General features: G+C 40.5%; 1 long non-coding RNA gene across 1 annotated transcript; it reads right to left on the reverse strand.

The window, feature by feature from the left end:
* Nucleotides 1-914: 914 nt before the first annotated feature.
* Nucleotides 915-22,445, reverse strand: LOC132378328 (uncharacterized). The gene is made up of 4 exons (XR_009506979.1): nt 22,344-22,445; nt 5,705-5,937; nt 3,184-3,336; nt 915-1,247 (listed from the first exon to the last, which is right to left on the reverse strand). It is a non-coding gene; the product is annotated as an uncharacterized LOC132378328 (long non-coding RNA).
* Between the last annotated feature and the right edge of the window lie 551 nt (nt 22,446-22,996).

The following is a 22,996-nucleotide window of genomic DNA, read 5'->3' on the forward strand; positions in this document are numbered from 1 at the left end:
TGAAAGCACAACAAGAACATCAGCCCCAAAATCCCCCTACCCGCACCAAGCGTAACAAGATCATCAGCCTCCGAGCCCCCTCACTCCCTGTACAAAATAGAACAAGAACATTGTCCCCAAATCTCCCTCACTCCACAAATTAAAACTAACAAAGTTGCAACAAGAACTAAACTACATATCTCAACAGAGGATGTGAAAGGGCAACTGCTGCTGGGTGAAAGAAACTAGATAAAAAGTCTATTAATTATGGCTATTTTTGAATCATTTAAATATTAAGAATGCAATTTTACTAACATGAACAGAAGACTGCAACATGTATCATTCATGATCTTTTAAGGTCTTCGGCAGCAAAAAAAATTAAACAATGCAAATATTGAAAAGCTAATCATTCCATCACATTAACATACAACATTCAAGGAAAATGGAGAAGAGCCCAATTTTCAGACTAGTGCTAATTGCTACAATGGAAGTCTCATAAATAAATATGTGGCAGGGTATGTTCCGTTCACCAATGCTGAGGAGAAAGCAGGTATAAGAACTCATAAGCAAAACATCGTGTGTTTTGTTACAGATTAAATTTCTGTTGAGTGGTGTTAATACAATTTTTGTTTTTATTAAAGCCCTTCAATAACAACATAATTAATTTATTGTTTTACCTCATATGCAATAAATTTGAAATATTGGTTTGCTTCCAATGTTACAAATGTCATTTTTTACTCAACTTATACACTTGAAAATCATTTCTGAAGTGTAAGGAGACCATTTTCAAGGAATTAAACATGCTGTCTAAAATCAGGAAAAAAATCTATAAACCCATCATTCACTTCAGAGATGAATCAAATTAATAGGGAAAATGATACTCTTCAACACTTTTACAGATTGCATTTTTACAGGTCAGATAAATTCAGGTAGATTGACAAATCATATAGCTCTTCCTTTTGTAATTTTTTTTATTGAAGTTCATCAAACAAACATTTCCATAAGATGTATTTCAGACATTGTACATATATATCATATAATCATATATATCACAAATCTCCACAAAGTATTTATCTGAGGTATACACTTATAGAAAAGAGTGAACACATAGAGCATGGAACGTAGCAAAGTACTGCACAGGAACAGGGCCACGACGTTGTGCCAAACTAATTAAATTAGTAATCAATAAAGATAAAGACAGCCTTGTAGTAGACCACAAATTTTCTGATGACGTGTTCTTTCTGATCCATTTAATTTCCATTCCCCGTCTTAAAAAAAAGCATATGAACTTTAGAGTTGCGGAGTCTTGCGTAACTGTTAGTGTTAGTTGTTGGAAAATGAGTGGCAAAACCACCACCATGATATGGTCCAAATAATAACAGTGCAAGCAATTCTGAATGCAGAATGCACAATTTCCTAATCTGTCAGTCTCTCCCTCTATCTCACTCACCACTCCCTTCCCCTCTACCTATCAACCTGCTCTGGTGCTTAGCAGACATTACACTGATACCCTGCTTGTGGCCAAGTTGCTTTAGAGCAGGTGTTCCCAATCTGGGGTCCATGGACCCCTCGGATAATGGTAGGGTTGGGAATGCCTGCCCTAGAGGACAACTTTGTCCTTATAGTTGAAAGCAAATCTATAGCAGTGGTGTTCAGATGAAACTATTATGTTCATCTGAAGAGGAGCAAGTACAGTGGATTCTGACTAATTGGGACACATCAAGACCAGTAAATTTTGGCCAATTAAGCAGCTGCCCCAATTAGCCATAGTTTCATGGAAATAGTTAAAAAGATAACAAAAAGACTATCATTTGACTGAGAAACAAATTATGTATTTAAATGAAATACAGAACAAATTAGATCACTGCTAATGCTACTGTGGTACTATAAAACTGTGTTGCTTTCTCATAGTTCTCAATAAATGAATTCACCAGTGTATGCTGTTGTGTTCTTTTGATTGACTATAAATGAACTAATTTAGTGCATCTTTTAAATATCCATTTTCATTGTAACATTCCAATTAATTACAGATACTTGCGAATTCTTCACAGTTTCAAATTTGTTGAAGTAGGGAAATCATTCCATTTTCACTCCCGACCATTTCTGGCATCTCCAAGCATCAATGCTTGAAACCACTGTGAGCAAAACATTTCTGAATTGCCTTACTGCTTATTGCTCACCAACTACTTTTTGAACACAAACACACGCAACTGAAATTGCTATCTAAAAATTGTTTGCTTTAAGCATGGTGTAATGTCTAACAGCCACACAAGAGTGTGTGATTGACGCTAGTAAGAAACTGTTCGGCAAAAGTCCCCTGTCCCAATTAAGTGGCATAGTGTCCCGAATAAACAAAGTGAATCCTGGTTATTTTCATGATTAGTTTTTGTTCTTTAAGAGTGTCCCAAATAGGTGGCCCAATGAACTGGAATCCACTGTATTAATTTACATAATAGAATGATGCTAATCATTGGTTCAATAAAATATGCAAATTGAGAACATCTTCACTGATATTTGCTGTAACTTTCGGCAAAGTAATATGTGGGTATAATGTATGGTGTACACAGTCTTTAACAATCCTACTAACCAAGAAAACTATAGTTGTTGTCAAGTTTCCCCAAGGGAAGGATAGATACAGAAAAATCTATTTCATTTTTTAATCAGCATCTGAACTAGTATAATTTTTCTGTAGCATCAGGCCAAACAAGGGCCTCCCAAAATAAAAATCAGAAAATTCACCCCCAACACGACTGTACAAAAGTACTCATTTTGGGCATTTCAAGGAAGACCTGAATTTATTTCCTGGCCCTAATTGCCAGTTGAGAAAAAGATGAGACCTATTCTTTGTCTTATAGTAAAGATTTTCCCAGTGCAGCCGGATTCTGAATTCTAGACCATGCAACAATGAAGGGACAATGATATAATTTCCACGTAGGATACTCTGCAGCCTGGAAATAATCCTGCAGGTGGTGTTGCTTCCACGTGCCTGGCTGCCCTTGTCACTCCTGACGTTACTGGAGTGCATTTCATAGATAGCACAGGCTGCAAGTGTGCAAGTGGTGAAGGGAATGAACGTTTAGGTTGATGGATGAATTGCCAATCAAGCAAACTACTTAGTCTTAGCTGGTGTTGAGCTTCCCGAGTGTTGCTGAGAAGTGTACAACTAAACTTAGTTTTCACCTATAAAGAGTGCTAAGTCATTACCTGTGCAGGTCCCATTGCAGATGTTTCTGTCTAGTTCAGCTGCTACCAGCAATAATCAAAAAAGACATTTGGCACCTAAAGGCACATTCCTCATTGTGGGTAAGGCTGACGTGAAAGAGGCACATGGCAGGATGAAGAAACTATGTTCAATGGCTGGAGCAATGATGGAAACAAACGATGATGTCATTAGTTCTGTAGCGATGGCTCCTAAACACACACTGCATCATTTCTATAGGCAGTCACTGTTCAAAATCCTCCACATGTAAATCAAGGCTTAAAATGTACCATTAAAATGTTATTTGATTTATATCATCAAAAAGCAGTTACAGGTAGAAGAGAAAGCATGCAGATGGAGGTTGACATTGAACCCTTGGACACTACCTCACTTTTTAAATATACTGTATTTCTGCTTTTTGCATGATTTTTAATTTATTCAATATATGCATACTGTAATTGATTTACTTATTTATTATTATTATTATTATTATTATTATTATTATTATTATTATTATTTTCCTCTATATTACGTATTGCATTGAACTGCTGCTCCTAAGTTAACAAATTTCACATCACATGCCGGTGATAATAAACCTGATTCTGATTTTGATTCGGGTACTCTTGAGCATTTCAGCTGCCTTTGCTGGAGAAAGGAGAATCTCTTCTTGTAGATAGCGGCACTGCTAATGTAAGCGTCAAGTGAGCTCCTCGTCAGTTACATCCTGCAAATGACAAAATTCACCTTTTGTAACTGCTTATCTGAGTGGTAGAAGAAATTGGCTCCGTACTTTGGGCAACCTGATCTGCCTCTGTCTAGAACAAAGGGAAAATATAAATCTGTACCTGGTTATTTACCCATTCTATTATCTACTCACCAATGCCTTTAAACTGTATGATTCCTCACTAACTGAATGTTAACTTGGAAAAGAAACTATTTCTCTTTTGAGAGAGAATCTCAATGAAATCTGAAGGGCCCACATTGAGTGGAGTGGAGAGAACACTTCTATTGGTATAAGAGTCTAAGATACAGGGACATAGCGTCAGAATAAAGAGCCCCCCCCCCCCCCCATTTTTAAACTGAAATAAGGAGAAATTTCTTCAGCCAGAAGCCGGTGAATCTGTGGAATTTGTTGCTACTGAAGGCTGTGAAGGCCAAGTCATTGATTTGTAAGGAGACTAAAGGTTACAGGGAAAAGGCAGGAAAATGGGGTTGAAAAAGGTCGGCAACTACTGAATGGCAAAGCAGGTTCAATAGGCTGAGTGGGTTAATTCTTCTCCAATGTACAATCGTCTTATGACATTTCTTCTGCATTATTTTACTAATGGTAAGTAGTACAAAATTAAAGAAGTGTTGCCTATTAAGATACAGAGATGCAGAACCATATATGTCCTTCATATATGTCCTCCCTGGAACCCCCACCAATACTAATCTTCTATTCTATTAGATCTCACATTCAATGGACCATCTCCATTGTTTCTGCTAATTTTATGAGTAACCACCAGACATGAATTCCCCATCCCTTTCTGAATTCAGAAAGGATCATTAGCTCTTCAACTCCCTGGTTTACCATTCCATCTCTACATGCACCCTCTCCTCTTCTCATGCACCTTCCTATGCAATCACTGGAGATGCAAAACTTGCGTTTTCAGATCTTCTCTTCCCGGCATCCATGTGAAAGAGCAAAGCCGTTGTATGTCCCTAATTTGGTGTATTGTATGTGCTTGCTTCTACACTGGAAAACATTAATATAGATTGAGGAGCACTTAGGAGAGACAAGGATAACAATTATCTATCACTTTAATTTTTCCCACTTTTAGTCTCACTTTTCTGCCTTTGCCTTCTTTCCCAGTTCCAGAGAAGCATAAAAATAAGTTTAAGGAATAACACCACACCTTCCATATAACCATATAACAATTACAGCACAGAAACAGGCCATCTCAGCCCTTCTAGTCTGTGCTGAAAGCTTGCTCTCACCTAGTCCCACCGACCTGCACTCAGCCCATACCCCTCCATTCCTTTCCTGTCCATATACCTATCCAATTTCACTTTAAATGACAATGTCAAACCTGCCTCTACCTGCTTCTACTGGAAGCTCATTTCACACAGCTACCACTCTCTGAGTAAAGAAATTCTCCCTTGTGTTACCTCTAAACTTTTGCCCCCTAACTCTCAACTCATGCCCTTTTGTTTGAATCTCCCCTACTCTCAATGGAAAAAGCCTATCAACATCAACTCTATCTATCCCCCTCATAATTTTAAATACCTCTATCAAGTCCCCCCTCAACCTTCTATGCTCCAAAGGATAAAGACATAACTTGTTCAACTTTTCTCTGTAACTTTGGTGCTGAAACCCAGGTAATGTTCTCGTAAATCTCCTCTATATTTTGTTGACATCTTTCCTATAATTCGGTGAGCAGAACTGTACACAATACTCCAAATTTGGCCTTACCAATGCCTTGTACAATTTTAACATTACATCCCAGCTCCTATACTCAATGCTCTGATTTATAAAGGCCAGCATACCAAAAGCTTTCTTCACCACCCTATCCACATGAGATTCCACCTTCAGGGAATTGTGCACCATTATTCCTAGATCAAAATAGCATGTTATAGCCTTCGGACTGTACAAAGATGGAGCCTTCTTGATGTTGCTTGTGACTCCTGCTGGCAAAGCGCTGTGGTGGCCAGAACAATTTCAGATGACCAGACTTTCCAGCCTGCATCAGAATTGGCACTTTCTGATAAAGGTCATCAATCTGTAACATAGTAATTATCAACATTGTTAAATAACTGCCTGTTCAATTGAAATAATCACTAGCTTTTTAAAGGAGGTTAGCTTTATTTGACACGCGTGCATCAAAACATGGAACCATACAGTGAAATGTGGTGTTTATGTCAACAACCAATATAGTCCAAGGATGCGTTAAGGGCAGCCACACTTCTGGCACTAATATAGCATGGCCACAACTTACTAACCCTAACCTGTACACCTTTAGAATGTGGGAAGAAACAAGAGCACCTGGAGGAAACCCATGGGGAGAACGTACAAACTCCTTATGGACAGCAGTGGGAATTGGACCCCTATTTCATAGCTGGCAATGTAAAGTGTTATGCTAACCATTATGCTATGACTCAGTAAAGGCTGTAGTTGTGTTGGTTTTCAAAAATTGTATGTAAAAAACACAATTGAACTAATGTTAAAAATTATTAATTAATTTATGCCACAACAGTATTTAAATTAAATTGGAGCTTTTACAAGTATTTGTTGATATGAATAAAAGAACTGGAAAATGTTTGTTCAACACTGTGATTTACAATGAAGAATAAATAAATGGAGAACATTTTAGACCTGGATTAGGACCATTATATATATAATGCCTGGATCAGATTTTCTGCCATGAAGTTCAGTAATATAACTTCTGATTCAGTACAATTCAGAAATTTGATCCGAATTATACTTGGATCAAGTACGTATTTATCTGAAGTCAAGTGCAGTTAAAGAAAATATATTTCTCTCCGGCAAATCCACCCTTTCCTATATTTGATCAAATAACTAAGTCCCACTTGAGATTATTTCTGAGGCAGCTAAAGCAATGTGTACCATGATGGGAGTAAAGTTTAATCATCCAATCCTCGACACTATTGATTTTAGGAGTACTTGCTATGACTATATAAATAAGCCATTTTTCTGCATCTGTATTTGAGGTCGGTCATGAACCCAAAAAAAAAACCTTCACAATCTGGCCCAAAGTGAATTATGCCCTGCAGAAATAAATTAATAAAACTAACACAGCCGGCTTCTCTGCCAACTTATTTTCACATTTCAAGAGCTTAAGAATATAAAATCAATAATCATTTAGTCATAAGGGTAAATGAACTGACATAACATCAAAGTATCCCCTTTAGCCATTCAACTTATTCTAGACAATTTATCTCATCAAAAAGCACTGGTAATAATCCCCTTCCACACAGAGACAACCAGCCACACAGCTGCTGTATTATCCAGCTGTAAACAAGTTTTGAGAAAATATTAAAAATCAATAGCTGTTTCCTTCTTTCAAATCAGTTGGCATCTATCATAAATTCTTTTATATGATGAATAACACTTGATTTAAAAGAAGGAAACAGCCATTGATTTTTAATAGTTATATCATTTAATATACTACACATGCACGTGTACAAATACATGCATTTATACATCTATATAAATGTGTTTGTTTGTACTTGTAAGTGGTGATATATTTTAATATATTTCAAAAAATCTAGATGTACACACAGAGGCCACTTTATTAAGTACTTCCTGTACCTAATAAAATGGCTACTGAGTGCATCTTTGTGATCTTCTGCTGCTGAAACCCATCCACTTCAAGTTTTGGTGTGTTGTGCATTCAGAGAAACTCTTCTGCACACCACTGTTGTAACGTATGGTTATTTGAGATGCTGTTGCCTTCCTGTCAGCTTGAATCTGTCTGGCCATTCTCCTCTGACCTCTCTCATTAATGAGGCAATTTTGCAAACAGAACTGCAACTCATTAAGTGTTTTGTTTTAGTTTTTCTCACCATTCTCTGTCAACTCTAGAGACTCCTGTGTGTGAAAATCCCAGGGGAGACTAGCTGTTTTTGAGATACCCAAACCACCCTGTCTGGCATCAACAATCATTCCATGATCAAAGTCAATTATTTCCCTTTTTTTTCCCCATTCTGATGCTTGGTCTGAACAACAACTGAACCTCCTGACCATGCCTGCATGCTTTTATGCATTGAAACACTGCCACATGACTGACTGACTAGATATTTGCATTAATCAATAGGTGTACAAGTCTGCCAAATAAAGTGGTCACTGAGTATATTTGCGAGGAAAATTACAATCAATATAGGTTGGATTTCAGCCCTTGAACTTATTTTTTCTCCAATATTTCTCAGAAATTCTAATTTAAACAGATTAAATTACTAAATATAATTTAATATAAACTGCTTGTTTTGTATTGTTAGGCAGCCACAACACTGCAACAAACCTAACGTAATTAAATCAGAGCCTTAGGGAGGAGAGGAAAGGACCAACACACACTCACTCTCTGTCTTATAAAATCTGCATAAAATGTGCTCTAATTCTGAAGTTAAATGCATTGAAACAAAGTAGTGTTATATTTACATAAAGTAATGAGGGCTAAATAAGCCCTAAGCATACTGGAATAGGGTTGTCAAAGCAGGGTGGTGTAAGGCTAAGTAGATTAGAGTCATAGGGAGACACAGCACAAAACCAGACTCTTCAACCCACACACCATCAAGCACCCATTTTTAGAATAGTCATATCCTTATTCATTTTATTCTCCATACATCCCCGTTCAGTGGATGTGGAGAGTATGTATCCTTTAGTTGACATGGCGGGGTGGGGGAGGGCATACCCTCAGAATGGAAGAACGCCCTGTTAGAACAGAGATGAGGAGGAATTTCTTTAGCCAGAGGGTAGGTGAATCTGCAAAATTCATTGCCACAGGCAGCTGTGGAGGCCAAGTCATGGCATGTATTTAAAGCGGAGCCTGATAGGTCTTGATTAGTAAGGGTGTCAAAAGTTATGGGGAGAAAACAGGAGAATGGGGTTGAGAGGGACGGCAGAACAGACTTGATGGGCAATGTTCTGCTCCTATGTCTTATGGTCCTTCCCCATTCGTAAACATTATAGGGCAAACTAAACTGGAATGCGCTGGCATGTTTTTATGAATTTGGAGGAAACCAGAGTACCCAGAATAAGCTAATAGGTTGCCAAGGGAACATGTAATTTCCACACAGGGCTGTGATCAAGTTTGAAACTAGGTGGTGGGAACTGTGAGGATACGCCACTCTCTTGTTGCGCAAACACCACCTTAGGCCAACATAAAATCTTGTGAGTCCTACAACAGAGACACAAGAGACCTGAGAGATGCTGGAAATCTTGAGGAACACACACAAAATGATGAAGGAGTTCAACAGATCAGGCAGCATCTGTGGAGGAAATAAACAGTCAATGTTTCAGGCCAAAACCTTCATCATATTTGCCTGTTTCATTTTCAGAAGATGGGAACATAAGATTAGAAATCCACTTAATGCAATGAGCCTATTTATCCATAAATAAGAACATGACTGATTTGTCACCTAACTCCAGATACCTGCCTTCTCATGACAATTCTTTCCAATTTTGACATCAAGAATTGATCAAACACAAACTTAGATTTAACAATTGGTAAACACAAAGTACACCACAGATGCTGTGGTCAAATCAACACGTACAAAAGCTGGATGAACTCAGCAGGTCGGGCAGCATCCGTTGAAATGAGCAGTCAACGTTGACTGCTCATTTCAACAGATGCTGCCCGACCTGCTGAGTTCATCCAGCTTTTGTACGTGATAAGTTTAACAATTGACCAAGCAAATATTTTCAGTTACAGAAACTTGCTCCAAATGTTGATCATCTTCCTGTAGATGTGCTTCCAAGTCTCTCTTCTGGAAGACCTGTCTCTAATATTTAGACTCTGCCCTTCAACCTATATTTCCAATCAGCATAAAGTGTTTCGCTCCATCCATCACTTTGGGTCCTCTTCATCAAAGTATCATCAAAACCCATACATTAGCTTTCTAAATTCAATAAAATACAATCATAGTTTTTATAAAGAATTCTTGTTATTTAAACCAATTGATTCCAACTATCATTTTGATATATCTTTGTTTTACACTCTCCACAGTCCTTTTGGAGGTGTACAGCAAAATTTTGATCAGGTACACCTTAACTTATGCTTACTTGGTACTCGAATCTTCTAAATATAAAAAGTTCAATGTAAAACCCTGTTCAAAGGGTTTCCTCTGAGTTCCAAAATGCAGATCATAGACTAACTCCATAACTTTTAGGGAGCAAATCTCAAAATTTAAAACCACATCCCCAATCTCTATGGCTCATGACAATCTCTTTATTACATATTAAGTGCATCATTCACCTGCTTTGACATTTTCTCCAAATCCTTAAAATATAGTCCTCCTAAATTTGGCAGTGGATCAATACTGATATCCTTACTCTGAATAATTTCTCGTTTGGCTCCTCCCACTTCCTCCAAACCAAAGGTGTAGCTATGGGCACCTGCATGGGTCCCAGTTATGCCTGCCTTTTTGTTGGCTTTGTGGAATAATTCATGTTCCAAGCCTATACGAGTATCCATCCCCCTCTTTTCCTTCGCTACATCAACAACTGCATTGGCGCTGCCTCCTGCATGCATGCTGAGCTCGTTGACTTTATTAACTTTGCCTCCAACTTTCACCCTGCCCTCAAATTTACCTGGTCCATTTCTGACACCTCCCTCCCCTTTCTTGATCTTTCTGTCTCCATCTCTGGAGATGGCTTATCTACTGATATCTACTGTAAGCCTACAGACTCTCACAGCTACCTGGACTATTCTTCTTCCCACCCTGTCTCTTGCAAAAATGCTATCCCCTTCTCACAATTCCTCCGTCTCCACCACATCTGCTCTCAGGATGAAGCTTTTCAATCCAGGACGAAGGAGATGTCTTCCTTTTTTAATCAAAGGCACTTCCCTTCTTTCACCATCAACTCTGCTCTCAAACGCATCTCTCCCATTTCCCATCTGCCCTCACCCCATCCGCCCACCACCCCACTCGGGATAGGGTTCCCCTTGTCCTCACCTACCACCCCACCAGCCTCCGGGTCCAATGTATAATTCTCTGTAACTTCCTCCACCTCTAACGGGATCCCACTACCAAGCACATCTTTCCCTCCCCCACTCTTTCTGCTTTCAGCAGGGATTGCTCCCTACATGACTCCCTTGTCCATTCATCCCCCCCCCCCTCCCTTCTCACCAATCTCCCTCCTGGCACTTATCCTTGCAAGCGGAACAAGTGCTACACCTGCCCTTACACTTCCTCCCTAGCCACTATTCAAAGCCCCAGACAGTCCTTCCAGGTGAGGCGACACTTCACCTGTGAGTCGGCTGGTGTGGTATACTGTGTCCGGTGCCGCGGTGTGGCCTTTTATATATTGGTGAGACCTGACGCAGAGTGGGAGGCCATTTCGCTGAACACATACGCTCTGTCCGCCAGAGAAAGCAGGATCTCCCAGTGGCCACACATTTTAATTCCACGTCCCATTCCCATTCTGATATGTCTATCCATGGCCTCCTGTACTGTCAAGATGAAGCCACACTCAGGTTGGAGGAACAACACCTTATATACTGGCTGGGTAGCCTCCAACCTGATGGCATGAACATTGACATCTCTAACTTCTGTTAATGCCCCACTTCCCTTCTTACCCCATCCCTGATATATTTAGCCTTTTTCCCACCTCCTCCTTTATTTTCTCTCTTTCTGCCCATCACTCTGCCTGTTCTCCATCTCCCTCTGGTGCTCCCCTCCCCCTTTCTTTCCCCCTAGGCCTCCTGTCCCATGATCCTTTCCCTTCTTTAGCTCTGTATCTCTTTTGCCAATCACCTTTCCGGCTCTCAGCTTCACCCCACCCCCTCCGGTCCTCTCCTATTATTTTGCATTTTCCCCTCCCCCTCCTACTTTCAAATCTCTTACTATCTTTCCTTTCGGTTAGCCCTGACAAAGGGTCTCGGCCCGAAACATCAACAACACTTCTCCCTGTAGTTGCTGCCTAACCTGCTGTGTTCCACCAGCATTTTGTGTGGGTTGCTTGAATTTCCAGTATCTGCAGATTTCCTCGTGATCGACTGGTATACAAAGCTTGTTCTGTCAGACTGGCACTTTGCTGCCTCCATCAGATTAAACAGGAGTCACCTGCCACTCATTTCCAATTCATCGCCTGCAGCCTGTTTAACCTCAGCTCTCATGCACAGTCCTTTAGTAAGTTAACTTTCATTTGAAAGAGAAGCAGGAAGGGATTTTCCCCCATTTCCCAACACCACAAGTGTGGAAATGCTGGTGGTGGAAATGGACCTTTAAGTTGGACTGCCAACCACAATAAAATGTCAGAAGAATAAGAACCGTCCTTTGTTCACCCCTTGAACCATCCAGCCTATACCAATTGCTCGTTGCCTTATTGTGTTAACTATCTGTCCTTTCTTGTTTTGTGATCTCTTGTGGCTTGATATTTTGCAGTTTATTAATAAAATATTGCTTACTGCTAATCTCTGCTGCTCTGCTGTTGAGTCAAGCCTACTCTACGTTCTCTGATATAGAGTATTCCAGTGCTAAGTTATTAAACAATGGCCACGATGCTTACCAACTTTTTACCCCATAGTGTTTAAAATTATCAAGACATGGATTGTTATGCATTTTAATTGGCTGACCTGCAAAACTTTTCAACTTCCCGGTGCTGTAATGCACAAAGTTTATAAATTTGAATCACCACCATCCCTAACCGTGGCAGAAACTTTGAACATTGAACAACAAAAGCAATATGATTTATGGAAAAAGTCTTGTTCCATTTAACATAGTTTGAGCATTTATGTCCAATTTACCCTCAAGCTTAGTGTTTTCATGAAGAGAATTCAGCTTTTTATGACATTAGAAAAGAGTATACGCACTGATCTGAGGCTTCCCTCTTACGAACACCTTTTTTGCAATTAAATTAAAGGGTTAAGGGTAGAATTGAAGTCAATGGATTGAATTTGAGGACTGGGTCCAACATGCTGTGTATGCGCATTTAGCACCATCAATCAGGGTGACTTTCCAGATGAATTTAAATAAGGTTGAAAAAATGACCCTGTAACTTGGTTTTATTGTTCTGACTTGTCAGACTCATTCTCTTCTAAAGACTGTCCGTCACCCATTAATTTAACTATATGCATATACTGCATAAAATCTAAAAGAGTGGATCAAGGGAAATCATGTTTGATATTTTGGTACAATAAGCATGTGCTGAAAAACTAAATGAGAGCCCAATAGTGCTTCAGAAAGCACTCATTTTAAAACTTAGGGGTTGCTGGTTACCATCCTGAGGCCACCTGACACTCATATCTGCCAACCACAATTACCACACATTTCATCAGTCTCTTGGGAAGGAAAAAATTGACATTGCTTATGTCAACGTGTTATAGGTACATAACCTATCTGTCAATTATAAAGAAACCCTGATGACAGTTATGGAAAAGTCCATGGCCTGAACTGCCTGAATAGCCTTTAGGAGGATAGATTGAGATAATATAATATATATATATATATATATATCATTGTGATGTTTTACTCAGCACTTTTCCAGTTACAGAAGTCAGAATCCCAGAAGTAAACAAAGGGACCCTTTTATGTTCACACCTAAACTCAGACATTATTGATGAGAACCAAATTTGGCTTCCAGGGTTTTCTTAGCTGGGAGCATAGCACAAGGCGTTGCTAGAGAGGGTACATCTTGCACGCAGCAAATATAAAATATGTAGGGCTCAGTTGGGCAGAAGACATAGCCAACGCTTTAATAGCGAGAATAGACAAAAGTGGCTTTCAAGAAATGAAATGATTAAGTAATTTTATTGATTATGACTTCTAACCCAGAGTGTACGTTGAGTCCATGGTTTCTCTCTAGTATAATTAAATGTTTATTGCCCCTGGGCTCAATAGAGTCATTAAGGCCATTCAGTGAATCCACACAGACCAATTCCTACAACAATACCATTTTATTTTCTCCACATCGCTATCAAGTCTTCCCAGGTTTTAACCCTTACAGTATATATACATCAGGAACAATTCACAGTGGTCAGACAACTTAACAATCTGAATATATTTGAAATGCTGAAGGAAACTGGAGAAGTGGGGGAAAACATAGTGTCAAATTAAATCAAAGATCAAAGTAAGTTTGTTATCAAAGTACATATACGTCATCACATACTACCCTGATACTCACTTTCTTGCTGGCTTTACAGTAGACAGAAAGAAACATAATAGTATCAATGAAAAAACACTCACAACAAAGATGGAGAAACTGATATGCAAAAAGCAAAAAACAATGCAAGTACCAAAACAAAACAAAATAATTATAGATTAATAAGCAATAAATACTGAGGACATGAGTTGGAGAGTCCTCAAAAGTGAATCAATAGGTTGTGGGATTAGAGTTGGGGTGAGTAAAATTGAATGAAGTTCAACACCGGGACAACAAAAAAATTTCATAATAACAACAGCAGAAGTCAGAAATGAAGGCAGGTTGCTGGAGTTATTTAGTAGTTGCCAGTTCTCTGTGCCAGTGCTTCCTAAAATATGCTAGAGATAGAAAATCAACAAAGTAGCAAAGGTTATCAGTAGATATGATGGTAAAATTAGAGCTCATTGCAATGCATCTCAAAAATTATATGCTTTATGTTTATATTTTAATAATAATTGTCTTCAGTTGAAAATATCAGCACTGCCTTACAATTCAAAACGAATGGAATATCTTTGAACCTTTTAAAGGGAGCCTCTTTGTATTATTACTGTAGGATTATGAAAAGCTCAGCTATTTCTGGTTGTAAGACTATAAGACCATAGGACATAAGAGCAGAATTAGGCCACGGCCCACTGAATATGCTCCACTATTCCATCATGGGTGATTTATTATCCCTCTCAACCCCATTCCCCTGTCTTCTCCCTATAACCTTTGTTAGCCTGACTAACCAAGAACCTACGAACCTTAGCTTTAAATATAGTCCATAGCTTGGCCTCCACTGTTGTCCATCACAAGGAGTTCCTTTGGCTAAAGAAATTCCTTCTAACCTTGATGCACCATCAATAACTCACACTGAGACGTAAGGCGAGATATCGGCTTTTATTGACTGGAAGAAGGAACCAGGAGTGAGTGTCTATCATACAATGTCTTGGAGACTGAGGCCGAGCGTCAGGCCACAGATCTCCTTTATACAGGGGCCTGTGGGAGGAGCCACAGGAGCAGTCAGCAGGGGCGTGTCCCGACAGGCACATAGTTCACCACAAACCTCTGTTCTAAATAGATGTCCCTCAGTTCTAAGACTGGGCCCTCCGGTCTTAGACTTCCCCTATCCCATAGGAAACATCCTCTCCATAGCCACTCTCTCCAGGCCTTTCAATATTTGATAGGCTTCAATGAGACCCACCCTCATACTTCTAATCTCCAGTGAGTAAAACCCAAGAGCCATCAAGCTCTCTCTATACCTTAACACTTTCATTCTTGGAATCATTCTTGTGAACATCCTCTGGATGCCCTGCAATGCCAGCACAACTTTTCTTACATAGAGGGTCCAAAACTGGTCACAATACTCCAAGTGCAATCTAACTAATGTCTTATAAAGCCTTAGCATCACATCCTTGTTTTCATATCCTAGTCTTCTTGAAATGAATGTTAACATTGCATTTACCTTCCTTACCACCATCTCAACCTGAGAGTAAATCCTTAGGGAATCCTGCACAAGAACTCCCAGGTACCCTTATACCTCCAATTTTTTGTTGTTTCTCCGCTTTAGAAAATAATCTACTCCTTTAGTCCTTCTACCAAAGTTCATAACCATATACTTCCCTATGCATTATTCCACCTGCCACTTCTTTACCCATTCTCCCAATCAAAGTTATTCTGCAGACTCCCTGCTTCCTCAAGATGTAGTCACAAATCCTCCAATTCCATCATCCAGATCGCTGACATATCATGTGAAAAGAAATAGTCTTAATACCGACCACTGCGGAACACCACAATTCACTGGCAGCCGGCCAGAATAGACTTGCTTTATTTCCATTCTTTGCCTCCAGCTAGTCAGCCAACCTTCTATCTTGCTTGTATATTTCCTGTAATGCAGTGGGCTCTTATCTTGTTAACACTCTCCCAGTGCAGGGTGCCCTCCTGCTTCAAAACATCCATCATTGTCCCTGTACCTAAAAAGACCAAGATAACACGTCTGAACGACTGGTATCCTATCGCACTCACCTCAGTAATAAGCAAATGCTTTGAGAGACTGGTCAAGGACAGCATCTGTCGCACACTGTATCCCCTACAATTTGCCTGCTGAAACAACTGATCAACAGATGACGCAGCTCTACACACCGTCCTTATACATCTGGAGACGAAGGATGCTTATGTGAGAATGCTGTTCTTGGACTGCAGTTCAAATTCAACTTAATTCCCTCCAGGCTCGACAAGAAGCTCAGAGACCTCGGCCTTCACTCTGCCTTGTGTAGCTGGATCCTGGACTTCATGTCAGATTGCCAGCAGGTGGTAAGAGTGGGCTCCCTCACCTCTGCCCCTCTGACCTTCAATACAGGTGCCCCTCAGGACTGTATCCTAAGCCCCCTCCTTTACTTTCTGCACACCCATGACTGTGTTGCCACCCACAGCTCCAATCTGCTAATTAAATTTGCTGACGATACTACATTGATTGGCCTTATTTCAAATAATAATGATGCAGCCTACAGAGAAGAAGTTATCACCCTGACACAGTGGTGTCAAGAAAACAACCTCTCCCTCAATGTTGCAAAAACAAAGGAGCTGGTTGTGGTCTATAGGAGAATTGGAGATAGGCTAACCCCTATTGACATCACTGGATCTGAGGTTGAGAGGGTGAACAGCTTTAAGTTCCTCAGCATACACATCACCAAAGATCTCAAGTGATCTGTACACACTGGCTGCGTGGTGAAAAAAGTACAACAGCACTTTTACTTCAGATGGTTGAAGAAGTCTGGCATGGGTCTCCTCCTAGTAAGGAGGAGCTTAGGAGAGACAATGGTGCCTAAGGGCGACTTCTTTGCTTGCACCTTCGGAAACAGCTCTATTTCTATCTTTAATATCTTTATTTTTCCCTTTTAGGGTTCTTTTGAAGACCTTGACCTGGAGCTACATGCTGACTTCAGGTCTTTGCGGGAATGGGACCCACTTTCAGGGTTTCACAACTGGCCATTATTCAATAGGCCAAGGATGCGGCCTAGGAGACTAGCTCGTCTTCAGAGTTCTGGGATTTTGTGGTTCTGGAGACTGGTGGACCGAAGGTTGTTGTCTCTGCAGGAATTCGGTGTGTCGTGGGAGACGGAAGATTGAAAGCGGTGAGCTAGCTGCTGGCAGTGTGCCCAGAGACCCGAGTTCTTTGGGCACAGAGCTTGGAAAAAGCGACACAATGGACTTTTAACATCACAAATCAGTGAATTGTTTGTTATGTCTCCCCATTCTCTGTGAAATGGAGACATCTCTTTTTCCCTTATTAAGGAGAGTGCCTGTGGTATGTCGAAAACTGGGTCAACAAGTAGCTTTTGGGGTACTGCAAGTCTGTGTCTTTGCTCCACACTTCAGTGCTCAGTGGCGGGTGCCGATGCCTTTTTTTGCTGGTAGGGGAGGGGGGCTTGTTGCTTTGCTACAGCTTACGTGAGGGAGAGGGGAGCTGGAGGGGGGTGGGGGCTTCAGGGTTCTAACCGTTAACTGTCATTCATTCCTTGGGGGCACTCCTCTGTTTTTGTGGATGGCTGCTAAGAAAAAGCATTTCAGGATGTATATTGCATACATTTCTCTGACATTAAATGTAAATGTAAATTAAACCTTTGAAATCCTAAGGACTTTCTACAGTGGCACAGTTGAGAACGTACTGACTGCCTGGTATGGGAACTGTACCTCCTCAATCGCAGGACTAGACAGAGAGTGGGGCAGGCAGCCCACTGCATCTGTAGATGTGAACTGCCCACTATTCAGGACATTTACAGAGGCAGGTGTATAAAAAGGGCCCAAAGGATAATTGGAGACCCAAGTCACCCCAACCACAAACCCTTCCAGCTGCTACCATATGAGAAACAGTACCGCAGCATAAAAGCCCAGACCAATAAGCTCCAGGACAGCTTCTTCCACCAGGCCATCTGACTGATTAATTCATACTGATACAATTGTACTTCTATGCTATATTGGTTGTCCTGTTGCACATGCTATTTATTACAAATTACTATAAATTTCACATTGCACATTTAGACAGAGATGTAACATAAAGATTTTTACTCCTTGTGCATGTAAACGGTATAAGAAATAAAGTCAGTTCAATTCAATTCAACTTCGTGTGGCAGCTTGTCAAAGGCCTTCTGAAAATCCAAGTAAATAACATCCACTAATTCTCCTTTATCTATCCTGCCTGTTATTTCTTCAAAGAAATCCAATAGATTCATCAGGCAAGATATCCCATTACTGAAACCATACTGACTTTGGTATACTTTAAAATCTGTTTTATTACACAACGCCTAATCCAGAAATTCCTTTCCCATTGTGGGTTCAACAATAAAATGTTCAGAAAAAGCAATCTTGTATGCACCCTACAAATTTGCTGTCTTGCGCCAACCTGATTTTCCAAATCTGCCTGCATATTGAAATCCCTCATTGCACTTACTACATGGCCTTTTTATATTCCATTGGAATTTATATCCCCCATCCTGGCCATTGAATATAACTCCCATCAGGGTCTTTTTGCCCTTGCAGTTTCTTGACTCTACCCACAAGGATTCTACTTCTTCTGTCTTTGTCACCTCTTTCTGAGGATTTGATTTCATTGTTTTAGCAACAGAGCCACCCTTCTACCTGCCTACCCTCTGCCTACCTGCCTTTCTTCTCAATATCCTCGGACATTAAGTTCTCAACCATGATCTGCCTTCAGCTACAAATCAGTAATGCGCACAACATCATACCTGCCAATTTTTAACTGTGCTACAAACCCATCTACCTTATTGCATATACTGTGTGCATACAAATATAACATCTTCACTCGTGTGTTCATCACCCTTTTCGACTTTTGCTCCCATGTTACACTTCAGCTCATCTCACTGACTGTAAATTTGCCCTATCATCTACCTGTCTCACTACACACGGCATCAACTTGGACAGCAACTGCCCTACCCTCAGGTCTGTCATTCTGATTCTCATCCCCCAGCCAACTTAGCTTAAACGCTCCCCAACAGCTCTAGCAAAACTGCCTGCAAGGATATTGGTCCCCCTCAGGCAGAGAGATCACCCATCCTTTTTGTAATCACCATGATTAGCTCAAAGGCGAAATAAAAGTAACATTTTGATTCTACCAGCTTGATTCCAAAACACAGTCTCATACCCTCAACATGCAACACAATGCATATCCAATATGTTGAGCTATCAATGTACTGTGTGTTCTACTTTGTTTTTGCAAGTTGGACCTATTGAAGGGCAATATTTTTGCTGCGCACTGTCATGGAAATGCAAATTACACAACCTTCCTCAACATAACTGTTCACCAGGCTTAATACGCAAAGCCAAGGTAGAGCAGAGCTCATATAAACTTTCTTCCTTCACTGGCTAAAACGTTTTGCAACATCCACTACCTGAAAAGTTAAGATTAGAAAAACCAGACAACTGGTCAATTTGAAGATTAATTCTTCATTTACAACTGAGCTGTGGTGAACCTGTCAATAAGTTGGTAAGAATAAGTGGTTAAGAAGGCGTACTGTGTATTGGCCTTCATCAATCGTGGAATTGAATTTAGAAGCCAAGAGGTAATGTTGCAGCTATATAGGACCCTGGTCAGACCCCACTTGGAGTACTGTGCTTAGTTCTGGTTGCCTCAGTACAAGAAGGATGTGGAAGCCATAGAAAGGGAGAGGAGATTTACAAGGATGTTGCCTGGATTGGGGAGCATGCCTTATGAGAACAAGTTGAGTGAACTCGTCCTTTTCTCCTTGGAGCGAAGGAGGATGAGAGGTGACCTGATAGAGGTGTACAAGATGATGAGAGGCACTGATCCTGTGGATAGTGAGAGGCTTTTTTTTTCCCAGGGCTGAAATGGTTGCCACATGAGGACACAGGTTTAAGGTGCTGGGGAGTAGGTACAAAGGAGATGTCAGGGGTAAGTGTTCTGCTCAGAAAGTGGTGAATGCATGGAATGGGCTGCCAGCAACGGTGGTGGAGGCGGATACGATAGGGTCTTTTAAGAGGCTTTTAGATAGGTACATGAAGCTTAGTAAAATAGAGGGCTATAGGTAAGCCTAGTAATTTCTAAGGTGGGGACATGTTCATTAGAACTTTGTGGGCCGAAGGGCCTGTATTGTGCTGTAGGTTTTCTATGTTTCTATAATCACTCTGCTATTTTTATGTCTTTGATTAGTCATATTTTTAATTCTATTTACTTTTGTCATTCCTTGAGAACATAACCTTCCTCTTTTTCAGTTTAAGATGATAAAAATAAAAAAAATTGGAACATAAAATAGACTGACTGGCCATTCGAGCCTGCCCCATGATCTTATTTATTTATTAAGATACCGTGTGGAATAGGCCCTTCTGGCCCTTCAAGCCATGCCGCCAAACAATCCTCCCATTCAGTTCTGGTCTCCTCACTACAGGAAGGATGTGGAGAACACAGAGATGGTGCAGAGGAGATTTGCCTGGATTGGGGAGCATGACTTATGAGAATAAGATGAGTGAACTTGGCCTTTTCTCCTTGGAGTGACGGAGGATGAGAGGAAACCTGATAGATGTGTACAAGATGAAGAGAGGGATTGATCATGTGGTTAGTCAGAGGTTTTTTCCCAGGGCTGAGTTGGCTAGCACAAGAGGACACAGTTTTATGGTGCTACATGGGGTAAGTTTTTTATGCAGAGAGTGGTGAGAGCGTGGAATGGGCTGCTGGTAACGGTGGTGGAGGCGGGAACGATAGGGTCTTTTAAGAGACTCCCTGGACAGTTACATGGTGCTCAGAAAAATAGAGGGCTATGGGTACCCGTAGGTCATTTCTAAGTTAAGGTCATGTTCGGCACAGCTTTGTGGGCTGAAGGGCTTGTATTGTGCAGTAGGTTTTCTACGTTTCTATGTTTTTAACCCTAGCCTAATTAGAACACAATTTATAATAATCATTTATCCTACCAATCGGTATGTCTTCGGACTGTGGGATGAAACCGGAGCACTTGACGAAACCCACACCATCACGGGGAGAATATACAAGTTCCTCACAGGCAACAGCAGGAATTGAATCCCGATCACCCGTACTATAAATCAATAAGCTAACCAAAGATATTGCCCTTTCCTATCACCCTTCCCCGTCTTAGAACTTAAGGCCTCAGCTGCAGAAGGGCAAAGGTCGAAGAAGAAAATATTAACAAGAGGTTCTGCAGATGCTGGAATTCCAAAGCAACACACATCTATTGCTGAAGGAACTCAGCAGGTCAGTCAGCATCTCTAGAGAGGAATAAAAAGCCAATGTTTCAGTATGAGACCCTTCATCAGGGATCATTGTGTGTGTGTTTTAACAAAATGTTCTCTGACAGTGTGAAATAATATAGCAGTACAAAGGCAGTCAAGTCATTTGTCTGTGTAATGTGTTGCCAATGCTCTCCAATGTACATCCTCGCCGACTGAGACAATTGCAGCAAGCTAAATTATTCATTGGAGAGAAGAAAGAAAAGCAGGCTGGCAGAAAAAAAATGGTCAGTCTTGATCGAGACAATGTCGTTATCTAAAGTTGGAGAATTCAATATTGAGTCCCACAAACTGTAATGTACCCAAGCTTGTGTTGTAACAGTAATGGAGTATATAAATAAAAGATTGTAGTGGCAATGGGATAGTGAATTGGAGTGCAGATATCTAGAAGCTTACAGCCACACTTCTTAGATCCTCTGTTGTGACCCAACCAATGCTTGGTTCCTAAGCTATAGAGGAGCCCACATTGTAAGTACAAATGCAGCAAGCTGGTTTGGAATTAGTGCAGGTAAATCACTGCTTAGCCAGGAAAGACTGTTTAGGTCTTTGGTAAGAGGAAGGGAATAAGTGAAGGAGTAGGTATTACTTTCTACTATTGCATGGAAACACACCATACTACATCATGTGTAGGGATAGGATAGGATACCGGATCTGAGACACAGGTGCCTCAGAAATATCATGTTTTACTTTCATCTTTAACCATGAGTTCCCCTCTACCATTGTTGCAGAGCCCTTAGTCACTTCTCATGGATACTCTCTCACCTAGACTCTCACCTCTTCATCTCATGGACAGAGAAGGTACGGAATTCTCCTGGTTCTGACCTTCCACCCCACCAGCATGTGCATTCAATGGACCATCCTCCAAAATATTCAAGAGCTCCAACAAGATTCCTCCTTTTCCTTTCACCCTTTCAAAGGGTTTGCTACATTTGGAAATCCCCGGATGCTCTCATTTCCTCATACATTCCAAAGATGTGCAGATTGGTAGATTAACTGGTTACTGTAAAATAACTTGCAATATAATGGGGGAATCAAGGAGCTGTCTGCGATTACTCTGAAAGTAGGCGTAGATCCGACAGGCCGAACAGCCTCCTTCAACGTGGTGATGAAGTGCGAACGTGCCTCTCGTGCCATGCAGTTAAAATATAAATGCTCTGAGACAAAGAGAAACAAATTACCAGCTATTTTTAGAAAATGTATGGGAAGTCTTGGGGTGATTTGCCTTTAAATCGACTTTGATACCATTGTAATTATACTCCACAAATGCTAAGTCTAAGTACAATACTTGGGACTTCTTTGCTCCCGGGACTGATTGGACTCCAATTCTTGTGTTACTCTATAACTGCAGCGAAATTCTCTGGCGTGTTTTCATATCGTTATTGGAAGAACAGAATGACGATAGACACCAGCTTACTTCATTCTTGTTTATACTTTAATTATATGTCAAAATTCATGTTACATTGGCCATGGAATAGGAAATACCCATTCACTTTGACATGACGATGTTCCTGGTACTGTATTTAATCTGTTGAAAACAATTATATCAATGAACAGCAAGCATTTATCCTATGTAGCGAGATAAGGTTTATACCAACATGGCGTCAGGACAGCCCCAATGGACTTAGCAAACGAAGCATCTGATATTTATGTTACCATAATATGACTCTGCGGTTTTTTTCAGATTTTGAATACGAGGTTGATTATGG

This window comes from Hypanus sabinus, chromosome 20 (genome assembly GCF_030144855.1).
Source record: "Hypanus sabinus isolate sHypSab1 chromosome 20, sHypSab1.hap1, whole genome shotgun sequence".
NCBI lineage: Eukaryota > Metazoa > Chordata > Chondrichthyes > Myliobatiformes > Dasyatidae > Hypanus > Hypanus sabinus.